Source organism: Staurois parvus, unplaced genomic scaffold, assembly GCF_062004578.1.
Source record: "Staurois parvus isolate SC_StPar_1 unplaced genomic scaffold, SC_StPar_1.0 ptg000090l, whole genome shotgun sequence".
NCBI classification, from domain to species: Eukaryota; Metazoa; Chordata; class Amphibia; order Anura; family Ranidae; genus Staurois; species Staurois parvus.
In genome coordinates, this window is record NW_028317886.1 from 4900816 (window position 1) to 4921230 (window position 20415).

The following is a 20415-nucleotide window of genomic DNA, read 5'->3' on the forward strand; positions in this document are numbered from 1 at the left end:
AAAAGTTGTGTATACATGTTTTCAATTGTTTTAATGCAGTGGCTATGTAATGTTTATAGAAAAAATCTTTACTTTACAAATATTATTTATAAATATTTCCTATTAGTAATATTAATATTGTAACTGGGATATGAGTGCTAGCGGGGTTGAAGGTTTTGTGCAGTGCACAGTGTGCCGCATGTATGCAACAATGGGGCAACAGCTCCTGTATGGACACTGCTGCGACTGTGAGTGGGTTGCCCTTCTGGTAGCTCGCATTAGATATCTGGAGAAGCAAGTTGCAACAATGGGCAGAACTGACAACCTTGAAAGGGGTCTTCTGCTCTCTGTGCAGGTATCTAATGAGATTGATGTGGCGTGTGGAGGGGCTAGTCAGGATTATTAGGTAGGAAGATGGGTTACTGTAATGATAGGGAGTAGTAGGGGCTCACAGAAAAGAAATGCCAGCCCTGGGTTTGAGCACCCAAACAAATTTGCCAAGTTGGTTGAAGATATGGGGGTGGCAAGCTCAGGGGTGGCAGCCCTGGATGTCACTGCTATCCCTAACAGCCGGGAGGGCAGGCCATCTGGGAGGGGTGGTGAGGGTAGTGCAGGAAGACTTAGATAGTTGATGGTAATAGGGGATTCTATAATCCGAAGGACTAAAAGAATAATAAGGCAACCCTGCATTTTCATTGGGATGCAACCTTTATGCTAGAGATGGTGTGCACCTAAATGGAAGGGGGTCTGCTGTGCTGGGAGAGAGGTTTATGGGGAGGCTGGAGGAGTATTTAAACTAGGATCGAGGGGAGAGGGAGAATTAGATTATAATGGGGCAGACAGATCAGACAGGGGTCAGTCCTTATTGGTGGGTGGAATGGGGAAAGATGGGGGGAGGGCTATGGCAGATAAGAAGGTTCCCATGTTACAAACAGCTATTGGAATTGGTACCATTTGTATGAAAATAAAAAAATATGCAAAATACGTGTGCACAAGGTGTCAATGAACTAAAGTGTTTGTTCACCAATGCCAGAAGTATGCCAAGCAAAACAGGTGAGTTGGAAGCTTTGGTGCATGAAGAGAACTATAATGTATTTTGTAATGCTGAATCTTGGCTTCATTCTTCACCTGACTGGGCCATTAATATTTCTGTTCTCTTTCGGAGAGACAGGGTAAAACGGAAAGGTGGTGGCGTCTGCCTCTATGTGAGAAGTGATCTCAGAGTGTGAAAGAGGACCTAGTTGATGGAAAGTGTGATGAGGTTGAAACATTATGGGTGGAACTGCACATGGGGGTGCTTACTACAAAGGTAATCATTGAAGTTTGTTATAGGCCTCCCAGTGTTAATGATGAGGTGGAGACTCAGCTCCTTGCACAGATCGAAAAGGCTGCAAGGGCTGGGAAAGTGAAAATAATGGGGGATTTTAACTGCCCCGAAATTGGCTGGAGTAATAGTACTGCAGGACCAGTTAAACGGTAAAAATTTATAAACCTACTACAGGATAGTTTTATGGTACAGTTCATAGAGGCCCCAACAAGGAATGATGCTCTGCTGGACCTGGTAATCTCAAACCATGCAGAGTTTATTACGAATGTCCACATTAAAAAACATCTGGGTAGCAGTGACTATAACATGATTTCATTTATTGTGAGCAGTAAAAAAAAAGCACATACGGGAAAAACAAAACCACTCAACTTTAAGAGAGCTAATTTTCCAAGGCTGACAGCTGCTCTCCAAAACTTAGACTGGGAGGGAATATTAGCATTGATGAACACAACACAGAAATGGGAGTTCTTCAAAAAGATTGTATGTGAACACACTGCAAAATATATTCCCATGGGCAAAGAGTTTAAAAGGCTAAAAATCAAACCTATGTGGCTTACAGCCAAAGTTAATAAAGCTATAAATAATTAGAAAAGAGCTTTTATTAAATATAAAATGAAGGAACTCTATCATCGTTTAAACAATACAAAGAATATAACAGAATATGCAAAATGGAAATAAAGGCCACAAAAATTGAAAACGAATAACAGATTGCAAAAGATAGCACGACAAACCCTAAAAAATTCTTCACATATATTAATATTAAAAAGGTCAGGTCCAAGCATGTAGGCCTTTACAAAATAATCTAGAGTGGGTGACTGGGGACAAAGAGAAGGCAAATTTATTAAAAACCTTCTTTAGCTCTGTGTACACAAAGGATCACGGGGGAGCTCTTGTCCATAATGGGCATGGTATTGACATGGCCCCAGACGATCCACATTGGCTCACAATTGATATGATCCAGAAATATTTAGACAGAATAAAGATGAATAAAGCACCTGGACCGGATGGCATACACCCAAGGGTCCTTAAAGAATTGAGCTCTGTCATTTCAAAGCCATTGTTTCTAATTTTTAAGGACTCTTGAATGGCTGGCATAGTACTACTGGTTTGGCTTAAGGCCAATGTGGTGCATATATTTAAAAAGGGGTAAAAATCTTTACCAAGTAATTACAGACCTATTAGTTTAACTTCTATAGTTGGGAAGATACTGGAGCGTTTAATAAAAGACCACATAGATGAATTCTTGCTGGAAAAAATATTTTAAGTAACAAACAGCATGGATTCATGAAAGACAGAGGTTGTCAAACAAATCTGATTTCTTTTCATGAGGAGGCAAGCAAAACCTCGGACAAAGGGGTGGCAGTGGACCTGGTATACTTGGATTTTGCAAAAGTGTTTGACACAGTTCCCCCCCACATGGCTAATGTGTAAGGTAAAGTCTACAGGCTTGGAAAAATCCATATGTAAATGGATAGAAAACTGGCTAAAAGATCGTATTCAGAGAGTAGTGGTTAATGATTCATACTCTGAATGGTCTAGGGTTGTCAGTGGTGTACCCCGGGGTTCAGTGTTGGGACCCTTACTTTTTAGAATATTTATAAACAATATAGGGTCTGGAATTAAAAATACCATTTTAGTCTTTGCAGATGACACCAAGCTTTGCAGTGGAATAACGTCCGTACAGAATGTCTCCAACTTACAAGCTGACCTCAATGCACTGTTTAATTAGACAACTATGTGGCAAATGAGGTTTAATGTTGATAAATGTAAGGTTATGCACTTGGGAGCTAAGAATATGCAGGCATCATACATACTAGGGGGAGTACAACTGGGGGAATCAATGGTGGAGAAGGATCTGGGAGTTCTGGTAGATCATAAGCTTAATAATGGCATGCAATGTCAAGCTGCGGTTTCTAAAGCGAGCAAAATCCTCTCTTGTATTAAAAGAGGTATAGACTCCAGAGAGAGAGATATCATATTACCCCTGTACAAATCACTGGTAAAACCTCATCTGGAACATGCAGTTCAATTTTGGGCACCAATTCACAAAAAGAGCTTGGGGAAACTGGAGAAAGTACAGAGGAGGGCAATCAAACTGAAAAGAGGTATGGAGGAAATCAGCTATGAGGAAAGATTAGAGGAATTGAACTGATTCTCTCTTGAGAAGAGGAGATTAAGGGGGGATATGATCAACATGTATAAATACATCAGTAGTTCATATACTGAACTCGATGTAGAGTTATTCACCTTGAGGTCATCACAGAGTACAAGGGGGCACTGTTTATGTCTTGATTAAAAGAAATGTAATCTCCAAATTCAGAAATGTTTCTTCACAGTGAGAGCTGTGAAAATGTGGAATAGACTCCCTCAAGTGTTGGTTCTGGCCAGCTCAGTGGATTGTTTTAAAAAAGGCCTGGATGATAGGAGGGTTTAGTTCCGCTTTAAGAAGCAGTTGAATGAGTTCCTTCAGCTGGCCATTGGGCTGTTTATCTGATAGATCCATATGGGCCACTCGAAGGTGAACTGAAGAACTACACATGGCGGGCACACAACATTTCTGATAATCACAAAACAGTGGCTTAGCATTATCAGCCTGCTTGCAATAAAATGTTCTGTTACTGGCAGGTTCTTTGCAACAGGTTCACAAAAACATTGCTTAAGAATTGCATGAAGTCATGGTGCAAAACATACTGGGTTTGCATTTATATGCACTTTGATAAAGATAGCTTGCCAGAAAATGTAGGATTTTGCAGAAGGATTCCTATACTTGTTGTAAACAGTCAAACGCAATAGCTTTAGCATTCTGGACAGTTGATATAAATTTACACATTAATACTCCTGAAAGTTCCTGAAAGAACAGCCATAAAGATCAAACAAGTGTTCTGCATAACGCATATGTTTACCATCATGTTGAAAGATGTATGCATCTAATGGTTTATTCTTTCTAAAGGTATGATCATTAAGTCGTACACTACCTAATTACTGTGACATCACCACTGTTACTGTCACGTTGGCATACTGCCACAGTTATGTCTACTTTTGTAACATGAAAGAAGTACAGTATATCATGCATATGAAATTAGACATCTTTAAATGTCAGAAATGTTTAATAACTTCCAGGTACAGTATGTCGCTGTTACTGAATATGCTTTCTTTTTCTGTATCATGATTATGTCTTCAAGAACTGCAAGGCAAAAATCCCTGTACCAAATTCCTCTTTAGAATAAATTATAATAAGAACAGATAGTAGACACTAAATGTAACATTGATATAAAAATTTTATAAAAGAATTAATTAGGGAGAAATCTCAAAATCCTGGAAGTAGAAAATATGGAAAAGTTGCAATTATACATTCAACCTCTGCGGAGCGTATATATGTCCTGTAAATTTAGAGATGAATTTGCCATTAGGCAGTGTCCTCTAGTCCTGGGGCATCATTTAGCTGATGCATATTACATCTGTCCATCTTTACATGCATGTTTGCATGCTTACCTGCCTTAGATCTAGTAGGAAATATTGCCGGTACATCACAACTTCAAGCGTTATCCACCCCCAGTATATGTTGCCCACCTATGCTGCTGGTAGCAGGGACCTGTGACAGACAGTACATTTACTCAAAGGTGCCCTGCAACAGAACATCTACCTGCCAATCTTAATAAATCCCAACAGTTAGCACTTTGCTATAATGCTCCTGCACACTGGTGTCACTACACCCTCCAGCCAGAGGGTACATAATCTGCTGTTCTTCCTGAGGACATGGAGGTGCGTCTGCAAGAAAAGCAGTGAGAGGTAGTACAAATGTGGCTGCTGTGGAATGGAGGGTAGAGGATTTTCTTGCATCTGCCTGCTGGATATGGGCAGGAAAGGTAGTGTTGCTATAGCGGGACGGGGGGGGGGGTGTAGTTTACATATGGCTAGGTGGGAGAGGTCCAGGGGGTGCATATGGCTAGAAAACCCAGGTCTATTAAGCTCTTATGCTTTTTTTTAATTGTGAAAAACATCTATGCTATAATGTAATATTTAAATACCCCAATCAGTTACTTGCACCAATAGACAAGGTATGTACAGATTTGAAGAAGGTAATCTAGTGTTTAGTGTCCTGAGCCATACTGACCAGAAGATGTTTAGTTTCCAATGACATAGTGATCAGCAGGCAGAACCACACCATACAGCAGAATATGCAGACAGAAGCCACACCATGTTGTGTCACATGCTAAATATTTGTTGCCTGGTGAAGCTCTGCAAAAGAGCAAAAACCAGAGGAATGGGCATTGAGACAGTTAAGTATTAGTTATCTCCTTTGGCAACAGAGTTGCTTTCAGTAGTTACTGTTGCTGCCTCGCTGAGACAAGCTATAGCTGTGATTTTCAACATGCCTGATAAACAGGTCCTTGAGAGTTGCCCCTGAAATCAACAAAAGGCAGCACTCAACAACAGAACAAGGTGGATGCAGCATCGATCTGATGCTGCATCTGTCCCCCATTGCTTCTAAGACTGAGAACTGAGTGATCAAAGACCACTGATCATTCTCAATTCTCAGTCTTCACTGAGCAGAGAGCCAGTGACTGTCATTCACTGCTCTCTGCTCTGCCCCTCCATCACTCACTGGAGCGTCAAGCAGTAGAGGTGGTGGGAGTGGCTGGCTTAGTCTCCCAGCAGTTTACAGAGAGGCTGAGCCAGCTGCCGGTCCAGGCATCTGGGTGGATCCCGATTGTAACAGCAGGTGGACTGTCAGCCGACAGCGAGCTTGAGCCCACTGATGTTTGAAAATGGGTCACAGGATTGCAGAACAACTGCACTTGTGTGATCTTTAGGAGAAGTATGGCCAAAATAGCTTTGGCTTTACCTCTTTTTTAAGGTTACATGTTTCATAAGATTGCTAAAGATCACTGCCATTGCAGTCCTTTTACAAACCAATGCATGCAGAGCTTTAAAGCTTACTGGTGCCAAATTAGATATTTGTTACATCAAGATCTATTAGAGTAAAGGAGAAAGGGGTATAGGTAGCAAAGAAGATGGTAAGAAACTTTGTAAAAAAAAATAAACCAAACCATTTAACTATTACAAGTCATTCTAGGCTTCAGGTTGGGCCCCAGGGGAATATAGGGTAATAATTATGTCTCCTAATTCTAAAAGATAGCTAGCAAACATAGTCTCTGCAACCAAAGTACTCGTCTGCCTTAAAAAGTGTTTTTTTTTCTTGAGAAATTTTTGAAAACATTCAAGCATACACTGCCTCATTTTCTCTATCTCCTGCTGCATATTTCCACATCCATATTTCTAAACCAAATCCAGAAAAAAAAATTGCTTTACCCTGGAAAGTTGATTTGCTTCTCTAAGAATACTTTGCTTGTAAACCACTCCCATTAGTTATTGTCTGTTGTACCTTTTCAGACATACATCAGTTTACGTCATGTTCCTCATACAAAACTCTATCATCTACCTTCAAACTTCAGTCAGATATCTGGGAAACTATGGCTAACTCCATTATTAATCCATCAAACCACAGTCAGTCATTTCTCAAATGTCAGATTTTCTTACTCAGCCTCCTCCTCTTTTGCTCCACCCCTCCCCCTCTTTTTGTCTCATGGCCCCATAAAGTGGTTCCCATAGATTTATTGATGTTAAATAAAAAATATGTCATACTACCTGCTCTGTGCAATAATTTTGCACAGAGCAGCCTTGATCCTCTTTTTTGTCCCTCATTGACAATCCTGACTCCTCTCCCCTGCTGTGTGCCCCTATAGCAAGCAGCTTGCTATGAGGGCACTTATGTGTGCTTGATCCGAAGCCAGGCTCTGTGTATCCAATGACACACAGAAAGCATCTTTGCCCCACCCCCACTCCCTCCTCAGTGGCTGTGATCGACAGCAAAACTAAATGGCTCCCACTGCTGCCTCTCTGTCCAGTGATGAGTTAAAGAGTCAAGAAAGACGCTGTTCTCACTCACAGTGCTGGATCAAGATTGCACTCAGGTAAGTATAAGGGTGGGTGGCTGCACAGAGAAGGTTTCTGTGCCTTAAAGTGTTACTAAATGTACAACAGTAAAGTCAGTTTGCATATGCAGTACAGCATGCTTGTTATGCTCACTGTTGAATCTAAGGGGTTAATCGTCCACATGATTCTCCCCTTCTTCTACTGTCCCTAATCCATCTGCTGATAGTACAGAGCTATGGGAGTCACTCTGCACATGCTCAGTTTAGTCTGTATTGCTAGAGAGGTTTTTTTTCTTTGGGAGGGTGCATGTGATCAGCATAGGACCAATCAGTACTCTCCAAGCAGAGGGTCAGCCTCATAGGACAGTCAGAGCAGAATGAAAATTCCTCCTGCAAGCTTTAACCAGTGCTCAGCTGGACAATGAAAGAAGTCACAAGACTGCTCTAACTACAGATGAGAAAAGGTATTTAGCAGTTTATATTTACTAAAATATTTGCATTTCCATGTTCTGTGTACAGTGGGAGACCAGATATAGTGAATGCAGGGTCCTGGGTTAGTAACACTTTATTATATAGAATACATTAAGACAAAAATAATCCTTACCTCTAGAACCACTTTAAAATGTCTTATCATAGGTTAATAAAACTCTACAGTTGAATAAGCTTCATGCTGCAAAGTCTCCAATCAATGCCTTTTTGTTTATCCAAAATGTCCCAAATTCCTAAAATTCCCATGCTCCATCCTCAGTTTTGGTAGAGATTGATGGACAATATTGATACCGAAACTTTGTGGGCACCACTCAATATGTCAAGTTGCCACCAGAAACTTGATTTTAACACTTTGTGGGAATTTCCAATATACCAGGCTACCACCCAACACTTGATATCAAGGCTGTGTGGGCATCACCCAACATGCCAGGCTGCCACCAGCCACTTGATTTTAAAGATTAGTTGGCATTTTTCGCTATACCAGGCTGCCATTTACCACTTGATAACAAGGCTTTGTGGGCATCACCCAATACTCCAGGTTGCCACCAGCCACTTGCTTTTAAGGCTTTGATGGCATCTCCCAATATGTAAGGCTGCCATTAATCATTTGATATCAAGGCTGTATTGGCATCCCCCACCATACCAGGCCAGTCAGCCACCCTGACACCTGACTCTGACATTTCACAAATGGCTCTGACTGTGGTTTGCTGGAGGCTGAGTTTTGTATGAGCATGGAGTACAGCAAAGTGAGGTATGTCTTATACTGTACACACTATTACTGCCAGATCATAGGACTGAAGGGTAAGATATTTAGCATTTAAGTAGTTGAAAAACTAGCTGGCGTTGGAGCTAACATTCAGGAACCCACTGCTAGTAGAATTCTGGTTGCACTATGAAGAATGATTGCCATTTTCCTTCATTTTTCATAGACAATAAACTAAGTTCAAGAAAAATACCGGCAGATCCCGTGTTACGAACATCCGAGCTACTTGCAAACAGAGGGAGAAACAAGAAGTGAGAGAAAATCTAACCCTAGGAAGGGATATTAATTCCTGTAAGAGTTATCATGGGCAAAAAGTGTATCCACTGAAGGTTTATTATCAATCCTTGTTTCCAGGACAACCCAAATTTTTCAAAATTCAATTGTCACAGAGAGATGAAATCTGAACAGGGGCACAGACTGCAAAACAAACATTACAGGGGTGTTAACCCTTCCCTATGCTATTTAAAACCTTAAAATTTATTTTTTTAGCTGCAGCTACACTTAACCACGTGCCCTCCAGAGGATTTATCCCCCTTCCTGAAAGGCCATTTTTTGTAGTACGGCACTGTGCTATTTTAACTGACAATTGTATGGTCATGAAACGCTGCACCCAAATGAAATTCATGTCATTTTTTTCCCCACAAATAGAGCTTTCTTTTGTTGGTATTTGATTGTCTCTGCGCTTTTTATTTTGTGCACTATAAACAAAAAAAGGCCAACAATTTTGAACAAAAAACACAATATTTTTGACTTTTTGCTAATAAAAATGTCCAATAAAAAATTTAAAAATCAAATTTCATCATAAATTTAGGCCAAAATGCATTCTGCTACATGTCTTTGCTAAAAAAAATCCCAACACGTGTAAATTAATTGGTTTGTGTGAAAGTTATAGTGTCTACAAATGGCAGTATATATACTGGAATTTTAAATTTCTTTTATACTAGTAATGGCAGTGATCAGCAACTTATAGTGGGACTGTGGGACTGCGGTGAGCATACTAATGCTAACTGCCACTGACTAACTGTCACTGACATTCCCAGTGACACTAATACAGTGATAAGTGCTAATAAAAAGCACTGACACTGTACTAATGCTACTGGCCAGGAAGGGGTTAACATCTGGGGCGAGCAAAGGGTTAACTGTGTGCTGTTTTACTATGTGTGCTGTGTGTGATTTACTGTGTAAGCATGCTGCTTTGTATTGCTCTGCTAAGCAGAGCAAAACAAAGCAGCATGCTGGAACTGACAGGGGGAGAGATCTGTATTGTTTACATACAGACCTCTCCCCTGTCAGTGTTCTTCGGCAATCGCCGGGTGCTGGGTGCCGGCAGGGAATCTCCGGCTGGGACCCAGCGATTGACAGTCGTAGCCACCAATGGTGGCGCTGGTAGGGCGGTGCGCATGCTAGCCCCCTACCCGGAAATGTGAAATCACGTATATATATGCATGATTTTGCCCAGCCCTACCGCCCTGTAGCAATATTTATGCTATAGGGTGACGGGGAAGCAGTTAAAAAATGTACCTGTTCTAACTTACATACAAATTCAACTCAAAAACAAATCTACAGACCGTATCATGTTTGTAACCTGGGGACTGCCTGTATATGTCAATGTACAAATACAGTAGCAAAATGGGACAAAACCTAATGTTTGAGGTTTTTAGTTTCGAATGGTAATAGGGTTCAGACATTTTTATAATTATTTAAACGTATTATAAGCATAATATACACTGCTGTACTGCTGTGTTATGCATAATGCTCTTACTACTCTATTGCTTTGCAGTTGCTAGTCTTGCACATTCTAAATTCTTTCCTTTATGTGACTTTTTAAAATAGTTCACATTTTGCAGACATACTGACAAGCTGAGGTTCAGATAAAATGTAGTGGCCTATTGATGTACCACTGTATTTCCAAAGCACAGATATTGAAGCCTGTTTTTACATATATACAGTATATGATATGGGTTACTTGATGTTGCACATCCTTCCTGCTCCTTGCCTGCCTCATTAAATATGCCTGATGGCTGTGATGCATGATGTTTGCAAAGATGCCTATTTTGTTCCCTGGAACCACATCATTCCTCCGAAAGCTCTCTGAGATGAGTTGTGTGCACTCTACAAGAATTAATAAGTAGTTGACAGTTCCAGCACTGCTTCAGCTGTATTTTTGATGCTGTAAAATACAACAGGCAGGGAGCTTAATTTAGACAAACTAATTTTTGGATCTTTATGATAACTGAAGTGGTTACTGCTAAAGTCACCCTAGGCAACGTGGAGAGATTTTAGTTTAATTGGAGGGAACTGGTCTTAAAACGATATTAAACTCAAAACCAAAAAATGTAATATATTTCAGCTTACCAATCATTAGATGTGGTGACTGCATTCGTTTTCTTTTTTTTCCCCTCATTTCTCAGCTGGCAATCTGGCCAGTAACACACCTCATGTATTAGCTTGCCTCCACTCTGGTTGAAGGAGCAACACAGACACCTTTGGACAGCAGCATTGTCATTCTGCCGGGAGGGCCGTGTTAGATGCACTAACTGGTTTAGATACACTAACAAATTAAAGCTGAACTTCAGGTTACACTTTATAAGCAGTTACAGCAACAGTTTTTTCCTTTTGGGATAAAAGTTATACATCAATTAATAATAGCAAATCATTGTAAGCACCCCCATTAGTGTTTTGTTTTAATCCTCTAACATTCTGTCCTGTTGAAAAAAATGATTAAAAATAAGTGAAGGTAAGCCTAAAAAAGAAAAAGAAAAAGAATGCAGCCATTACATCTAATAATACGTAAGCTGCAATAAAAAAAAAGTTGGCTTTGGGTTTTAATACTACTTTAAGCTCACTCACAGGAGGTTATATCAACTAAAAATTTTGGAGGAATAAAACTATTACAACTAAGTAAAACTTTGACATCTAAATATGTTCTTTTGTAAAGGAGAACTCCACTTTCATAAATAAAAAATAATATAAAATATAAAATTGCTACACAAGTCATTTTGTTCTTTAGTGTTATTAAAAATTACCTTTTCATTTCAATCTGAAGTTGCTGCAATTCAATTCAATATGGCAAACTGTAGGTGTTCTGAACACAATGGTATACAGAATGCCCCCAGAAAAGGCTTTTCCTGCTTGTGTGATTGACTTACTAATTTTCTCAAATGTCTTTGCTAAGACGTAAAGATGTAAGCTGTAAGCAAGTCCCTGCAATAGGAATTATATTTTTCGCAAGGGTTAGTTTGAGTGTTAGCCTCTGAAGAATGGTCTGCAGTGGATTGCTCTTCAGAGGCAGTTAATCAGGGAGGAGACGTTATGTATGTTACCTCCTCACCTCCTGTTTTAACCCTTAAAATTCACTTGAATGAATGACATTTGGCAGGCAATGTTGCCCTCTGAAAGCAACAGGGGGGTTGATTCTTGACGCAGCAGCAATGCGTTGCAGTTGCACACCCCTGTTCATTGCCCTTGCAGCTTAAGGGGGGGGGGGTGATAAAAATGTAGATCAACCATGTGCTTTTTCCCCCCACCCCACACACACACAACTGCAAATGTAATTGAGCCCTACAGATTACTAACTTTTAAAGGGATGCAGACACTGCAGCTTTCTCCATTAGAACAGCATGCCAGGTAGTTATAATGACCACATACCCTCCCATTCAGGAATCAGTCTGGAAAAAAACATGGTAAACCAAACATCTTTTTCTTTGAAACAGAGAAAGATACTACAAAATGTTGCATAATCCTTGCAATGTTAACATAATCATAGCACTTTTAAATACCATTGTTTCTGAAACATTTGAATTACATCTAATTATCTGGCAGTGTTAGATTGTTAGGTATAATTATGACATGTATACATCTTCATTTTATACCTTACGATAGTTCTGTGAATTGCACTAGGTACCCCTGGCTGACCAATGTGCAGGGAAATAGCAATCAGTTCCAGATGTTTTTGTCTGACAGTTTGGGTTTACCCCAAGACAAAACCAGATGTGTCTGAGGTTACCCCCCCCCCCACACACACACACACACACCTGAAATAAACCTGATTGGAGCTTGTTGTTGTTCAGAAAGATCTTTCAGAGGTCATATAATGCCTGTAAACCTTACAGTCCTCTGATATACATGGACAGTTTAAAGGAGTAAGATAGACCCCAGACTGGGCTCACTTTAGAAACCTGGATGTATTTTTAACTTTCCATAAACCTGATTGGCTGTTTGAAAGGAGCACAGACTTGGGTTATACATATTCCTTTATTAAATAAGTACATGGGTGCCTGCTGGCCAAACATGGATCGCCAAAAGCCAATATTTGCCTCTAATGTATACTAATCCTGCACAGACAAAAGTGCAGATTACAAGATCCCTTGGACATAATACTGAGAACATGATGCTGTTATGTAAATATAAGAAGTAAACACAACACCCAGTCCCATTATACCTCCTCTAGGTATATGATTCAGTCAACGCATTGCTGTGACAAGGAATCCTAAGGCAAGTACACCTAGAAACATACCTCTGTCCTAGAGACATTTCATTTACCTGTCTACAAGAAGTCAGCAAGGTGGAGACATGTCTTTCCATACAGTGGGGGAGAGTTATAAGCAGTAAGGTCAACATCAGAAAAGGAGAAAAACACATCAATGAAATGTTACTATACCTTGCTTAGATGTCACTTACAGCTCCTTGTGCAAACAGGACTGAGAGATGGACAATACATGTGGATGAAGACAGAGAGGATGGGGCATAGCTCCAGTTATTTCTGTCACTGACACTGAAAAGATTGTAGATGATGAAGACACGCCCCTTAAAGCTCAACTCCACCTCACATTAACATCAGACTGTCTGCTATGCCAACTCATCCAGCATGCATCAACCCCATGACTTCCACAGTACCTGCTGGAGGTGTGCTGCTTATCAGTCCGGCTGTCACATCTCAAAGCACGGGGACATGCACAAGGAACATACACGGGGGGGACACACAGGGACACACACGGGGACACACACAGGGATATACACGGGGATATACACAGGGACGTATACAAGGACGTATACCGGGACGTATACAGGGACATACGGCTTCAGCAGGCAGCAGCTTTGGAGAGTGGGGAACTTTGAATTGCCAAGCGCTGTATAAGGTCCCTGTAGTATGTGTGAGGGTCGCTGCCACCTGGTGGACACATGTATTCATTGTTATCAGCTGGAAACTTGCAGACAGAGACAGCTTGTTTCAATGTAAACCATACAAATGATCGCGAGCCTGCAAATATCACCGACCGATAATTAGGATCAGATAGCATAGCAGGTCTCTCTCTCCCTCTCTCGCACCCCCCCTCCCTCTCTCTCTCTCTCTCTCTCTCTCTCTCTCTCTCTCACCCCCCTCACATTCATCTCTCTGCCTCTGTCTGTCTGTCTGTCTGTCTCTCTCCCCTCTCTCTCATTCTCTCTCACTCTCATTGTACCCCCCTCTCTCCCCCCATTCTCTTTCCCTCTCTCTCATTGTCTCTCTTATCCCCCCCCCTCTCTCTCTCCCCTCCCTCACATTCATCTCTCTGCCCCTGTCTCTGTCTGTCTGTCTCTCTCTCTCTCATTCTCTCTCGTTCTCTGTCATTCTCTCTCACTCTCATTGTATCTCTCTCCCTCTCCCCCCCCCCTCTCTCTCTCTCTCTCTCTCTCTCTCTCTCATTCTCTTTCCCCCTCTCTCATTGTCTCTCTTATTCCCCCTCTCCCCCCTCTCACCCCCTCTCATTCTCTCCCTCTCTCTCTGTCATTCTCTCTCTCTCTCTCTCTCTCTCTCTCTCTCACCCCCCTCACATTCATCTCTCTGCCTCTGCCTTTCTGCCTGTCTGTCTGTCTCTCTCATTCTCTCTCGCTCTCTCTCATTCTCTCTCATTCTCATTGTATCTCACTCTCTCAATCCCCCCTCTCCCCCCTCTCATTCTCTCCCCTTCTCACCCCCCCTCTCTCATCCTCTCTCTCTCTCTCTCATTCACCCCCCCCCTCTCTCTCCCCCGTCTCTCTCTCTCTCTCTCTCTAACCCCCCTCTCATTCTCTCTCACTCTCATTGTCTCTCTTATTCCCTCTCTCTCCCCCTCTCATTCCCCCATCTCTCTCTCCACCCCCATCTCTCTCCACCCCCATCTCTCTCTCTCTCTCTCTCTCTCTCTCTCTCTCATTGTATCTCTCTCTCAACCCCCCCCCCTCTCCCCCTCTCATTCTCTACCCCCTCTCACTCTCTCTATCATCCTCTCCTCCTCTCTCTCATTCATCTCTCTCTCATCCTCTCTCCCTCTCTCTCAATTATCTCTCTCTCTTCCTCTCTCTCTCTCTCATTGTCTCTCTCACACTGTCTCTCGTATTCCCCTCCTCCCTCTCCCTCTCATCTCTCTCTGTTATGCTCTCTCCCTCTCTCATTCTCTCTCACTCTCTCTCTCTCACCCCCCTCTCATTCTCTCTCACTGTCATTGTCTCTCTCCCTCTCATTCCCCCATCTCTCTTCACCCCCCCCCTCTCTCTCTCTCTCTCTCTCTCTCTCCCCCCTCTATCTCTCCCCCTCTCTCACCCCCTCTCATTCTCTCCCCCACACTCTCATCCTCTCTCTACCCCCCCCTCTCTCTCCCCTCTCTCCCTCCCTATATCTCACTCTCTCCCCCCTCTCATTCTCTCTCTACCCCCCCCCCTCTCTCTCTCTCTCTCTCTCTCTCTCTCTCTCTCTCTCTCTCTCTCTATCTATCTATCTATCTATATATTCTATCTTCAAAGTTCTTTGGATTGTTGATATAGTATACATATAAATATATATACACACACACATAAATATGTATAAAACACACACACACACACACACAAATATATATATCTGTAATGAATTGAGTGGCATCATTCCCCAGCAGAGAGTATACTCCCACCCTATATATATATAGGGTGGGAGTATTATAGAAATATATATATATATTTCTATAAGTTCTATCTGCAATATTCTTTGGACATATATGTGTGTGTGTGTAATGAATTTCAAGGGGCTTCCTCGAGTGGCATCATCTCCCAGCAGAAAGCATACTCCCACCCTGGCTGTAAAAGGCTGCTTCAGATTAAGATATGGCATGCCTGGCAGCACAGAGGCAAGCATGGCATTGCTATTGTGTGGAAGGTTTTGGGTGTAGATCCGACAATGAATCTACTCTCACATCCTCACTTACTTGTTTTTAGAACTGAGTAAATAACGTGCAGCTCATCCTTATTCTTCTCCTCAAATGATTCTGACAGCTTCTAATCATTTGATGGATGGGCTCTGCTATGAGACTAGAGAGGGAGGAATAAGGAAAATTGGCAATCATACTTCGAGATTCCTGGAATTCATGTCCAAATATTGTCTTCTATTAAAAAAAAAACCTCATTCTTGACGATGTGTGCATACTTGTGGATAATAGGAATGTTCCTTGGCAGACGTGTTGCTTTAATATAAGAACATTGAACAGAACATACTGCAATAAGTAAGTATAAAAAGAGATCGATTATCATGCAGATCAATAGTTTCATTAGATTCTGCAGAATAGTTTGCAGAGATTTAGGGGTGAGATAAGATTGTTTCTCCTTTGGTACAGACATCTGTGGTTTAATTGTTGCTTTCATGGAAATGGGTGATTGAGCAGTAATTATCTAGTAGACTAGGCAGAGGGTTTTCAGAAGAGAGAGAATAGGATCTGAAGAAGATCATTAGCTGACAGATGATGATGGTCCGGCAATGATAGGAGAGGCGTGTTATCAGCTCATCGTGATATCTATACACTGCAATGGGCAGCGCTGTCCAAGGTGCTGAAGGGAAATAACCCGGCTGGGCTGAGATCTTATCACTGCTCCTCACCTATTCCAGCATGAATGTGTTGTCAGATGTATGGACCATCATTCCGCAATATGAATGTGTTGTCAGATGTATGGACCATCATTCCGCAATATGAATGTGTTGTCAGATGTATGGACCATCATTCCGCAATATGAATGTGTTGCCAGATACATGGACCATCATTCCGCAATATGAATGTGTTGTCAGATGTATGGACATCATTCCGCAGTATGAATGTGTTGTCAGATGTATGGACCATCATTCTGCAATATGAGTGTGTTCTCAGATGCATGGACATCATTTTGTAGTATGAATGTGTTGTCAGATGTATGTACATCATGCTGCAATATGAATGTGTTGTCAGATGTATGGACATCATTCTGCAATATGAATGTGTTGTCAGACCTCTGGACATCATTCTCCAGTGTTTATGTGTTGTCAGATGTATGGACATCATTCTCCAGTATGGAATGTGTTGTCACACCTATAGGCATCATTTTTCAGTGTGAATGTATTGTCAGACCTATAGACATTATTCTCCAGTATTAAATGTATTGTCACACCTATGGACATCATTCACCAGTGTGAATGAGTTGTCAGACCTATGGACATCATTCTCCAGTGTGAATGAGTTGTCAGACCTATGTACATCATTCTCTAGTGTGAATGTGTTGTCAGACCTATGGACCTCATTCTCTAGTGTGAATGTGTTGTCAGACCTATGGACCTCATTCTGCAGTATGAATGCATTGTCAGACCTATGGGCATCATTCTCTAGTATTGAGTGTGTTGTCACATCTAAGGGCCTCATTCTCCAGTGTGAATGTGTTGGCAGACCTATAGACACCATTCTGCAGTGTGAATGTGTTGTCAGGCCTATGGACCTCATTCTCCAGTATTGAATGTGTTGTCACACTTATGGGCATCATTCTCCAGTATTCAGTGTGTTATCACATCTATGAGCATCATTCTCCAGTGTGAATGTGTTGTCAGACCTATGGACATCATTCTCCAGTATGAATGTGTTGTCACAACTATGGGCATCATTCTCCAGTGTGAATGTGTTGTCAGACCTATGGGCCTCATTCTCCAGTGTGAATGTGTTGGCAGACCTATGGGCATCATTCTGTAGTGTGAATGTATTGTCAGACCTATGGGCATCATTCTGCAGTGTGAATGTGTTGTCAGACCTATGGGCCTCATTCTCCAGTGTGAATGTGTTGGCAGACCTATAGACACCATTCTGCAGTGTGAATGTGTTGTCAGGCCCATGGACCTCATTCTCCAGTGTGAATGTGTTGGCAGACCTATGGACATCATTCTCCTGTATGAATGTGTTGTCACAAGTATGGGCATCATTCTCCAGTGTGAATGTGTTGGCAGATCTATGGGCATCATTCTGCAGTGTGAATGTGTTGTCAGACCTATGGGCCTCATTCTCCAGTGTGAATGTGTTGGCAGACCTATGGGCCTCATTCTGTAGTGTGAATGTGTTGTCAGACCTATGGGCATCATTCTGCAGTGTGAATGTGTTGGCAGACCTATGGGCCTCATTCTTCAGTGTGAATGTGTTGGCAGACCTATGGGCATCACTCTGCAGTGTGAATGTGTTGTCAGACCTATGGGCATCATTCTCCAGTGTGAATGTGTTGTCACACCTATGGGCATCATTCTCCAGTATTGAGTGTGTTGTCACATCTATGGGCATCATTGTCCAGTATGAATGTGTTGTCAGACCTATGACCATTATTCTGCAGTATGAATGTGTTTTCAGACCTATGGACATCATTCTCCAGTATGAATGTGTTGTCACAACTATGGACATCATTCTCCAGTGTGAATGGAATGTGTGGTCAGACCTATGGGCCTCATTCTCCAGTGTGAATGTGTTGGCAGACCTATCGGCATCATTCTGAAGTGTGAATGTGTTGGCAGACCTATGGGCATCATTCTGCAGTGTGAATGTGTTGTCAGACCTATGGACCTCATTCTCCAGTATAAATGTGTTGTCACATCTATGGGCATCATTCTCCAGTATTGAGTGTGTTGTCACATCTATGGGCATCATTCTCCAGCATGAATGTGTTGTCAGACCTATGGACATCATTCTCCAGTATGAATGTGTTGTCACAACTATGGGCATCATTCTCCAGTATGAATGTGTTGCCACAACTATGGGCATCATTCTCCAGTATGAATGTGTTGTCACAACTATGGGCATCATTCTCCAGTATGAATGTGTTGTCAGACCTATGACCATTATTCTGCAGTATGAATGTGTTTTCAGACATATGGACATCATTCTCCAGTATGAATGTGTTGTCAGATTTATGGACATCATTCTCCAGTATGAATGTGTTGTCAGACCTGTGGACAACATTCTGTTCATAACCTTTTCCTGTTTAGATCTGAACTCAGATGACTATGGATTGCCAGTCACTACATTGCATAGCAGATGCTGTAACCACAGGTGCATATAGAGCCCAGCACAGAATGAAGCTATATAAAACATTACCACTTGTTACAAGATCGCTGGTCAGAGCAGCTCCTGACTTTTAAATCGCTGTCATCCGAGGTGAAAACAATAATTGCATGTGTCCACCAGGTGGCAGTGACCTGCAAACATACTACAGGGACCTATATCCAGCTTGGCAATCCAAACTTCCACACACTTCAAAGCTGTTGTCAGCTCAAGCAGCCTTTTTTTTTCTTCCTGTGGTTTTCTATCTAATTGCATTTCTCTCAGGATTACTAAGCAACACACCCCCAGATGGGTAATGTGAAGGTGATGGGGTTTGTAGCCAGCATTGCAAGATGTGAAGCTTTGCAGATTAGCATGTGATGTGAGAGTAAGGTGGAGCTGACAGCTCAGGGGGCGTCGCTGAATCTTCTACAATCTTTACAGTCTCAAGCAAAGAATAAAAAAAAAAAAACTGGAGCTATGCCCCCTTCCCCTTTTCTGTCTCTACATTCTTTATCCATTTCCATGTGCAGGAGGAAGATGCAGAATTCATAGAAAGGTATAGTACATTTTGTTTTATTTTTTTTATTGTGATCTTGCATTTGTAGATTTGGAACTCTAGATTTGGCATGTAGTATGTAAAAGCATCAGGTTAGAGCTAAAAGACAGTAGACGTGTGCCAGTTAACTGCTCCCCTTGCTGAGCATACTCACTGCAGTAGGCAGGAAAATCCATATTACAGAAAGCGATGTGCTCTGCTGCTGAATTCTAACATCTGCAGATGTAAGCATATTTCTAGGTTTCTTGGTGATTTGCTTTAGCCTTCATATGATAGTCACAATTTGCTTGTTTTACTACAGATATCCAAGCAATTGCTAATATATATATATATATATATATATATATATATATATATATATATATAGTGCTTCTTAATTTCCACCTAAGCTGTGAGCTGCACACTCTGCTTACCATCTGTTATATAATGACTTACTGAAACCTTCTCACCTGTTCACTCTTAGGGGCTCTTAAGTGAGCATTCTTGTACACCATGCATTGACATTAATTTTCAAGAATCCTCCCAACTAGGATGACTTGCTTAACAAATCATTTATCTTTACAGTTTAAGTAGCTGAACTAAGTTCAGATTGGACTAGTGACTCTCCTCTTCAGGTTCACCATACACATTAAACACTGACCATACCATTTTATACAATCATACAATTTTATACAATCATATTTAGATTTAAAAAAAACCTAAGTAATCTGCGTAGCTACCTGACCTGTTCAGGCAATTTGTATCTAACCATAGAGACTCTTACATTACATACTTGTTAGTAGAGCTAAAGGAGATTGTACAATCAGATTGCATATTGTGTAAGGTGAACACTTCATCCTGTTGTCCGATATAAGATAAGATTGTGGTGACAAAAGGGGTCTATGGCATTTTTTTTCGTAAACATAATGTAGTAACAGAATTTATAAGAATTTATACTCAATGTCACTTTGCATTGCTACTCATGATGACCAACCTTAGCAGGTGGCTATGTACTATCAAAGACAGAAGTTACTTTGAAAAAAATGTCCACGTATGTATATATATATATATATATATAT

At 41.3% G+C, this 20415-nt stretch overlaps 2 protein-coding genes across 7 annotated transcripts in view; one reads left to right on the plus strand and one right to left on the minus strand.

Moving 5' to 3' along the window:
• NPY5R (neuropeptide Y receptor Y5) overlaps positions 1-15766 on the minus strand; it is a 166373-nt gene extending 150607 nt beyond the window's left edge. For 3 of the 5 annotated variants that reach the window (XR_016311758.1, XM_089670367.1, XM_089670366.1), the window contains exon 1: positions 13155-13380. The gene's annotated coding sequence lies outside the window, so the exon portion shown is untranslated. The other 2 variants (XM_089670369.1, XM_089670368.1) reach the window with 2 other exon arrangements.
• Positions 15767-18758: 2992 nt separating this feature from the next.
• NPY1R (neuropeptide Y receptor Y1) overlaps positions 18759-20415 on the plus strand; it is a 112737-nt gene continuing 111080 nt past the window's right edge. For both annotated transcript variants that reach the window (XM_089670371.1, XM_089670370.1), the window contains exon 1: positions 18759-19357. The gene's annotated coding sequence lies outside the window, so the exon portion shown is untranslated. The remainder of the gene's footprint in view (positions 19358-20415) is intronic.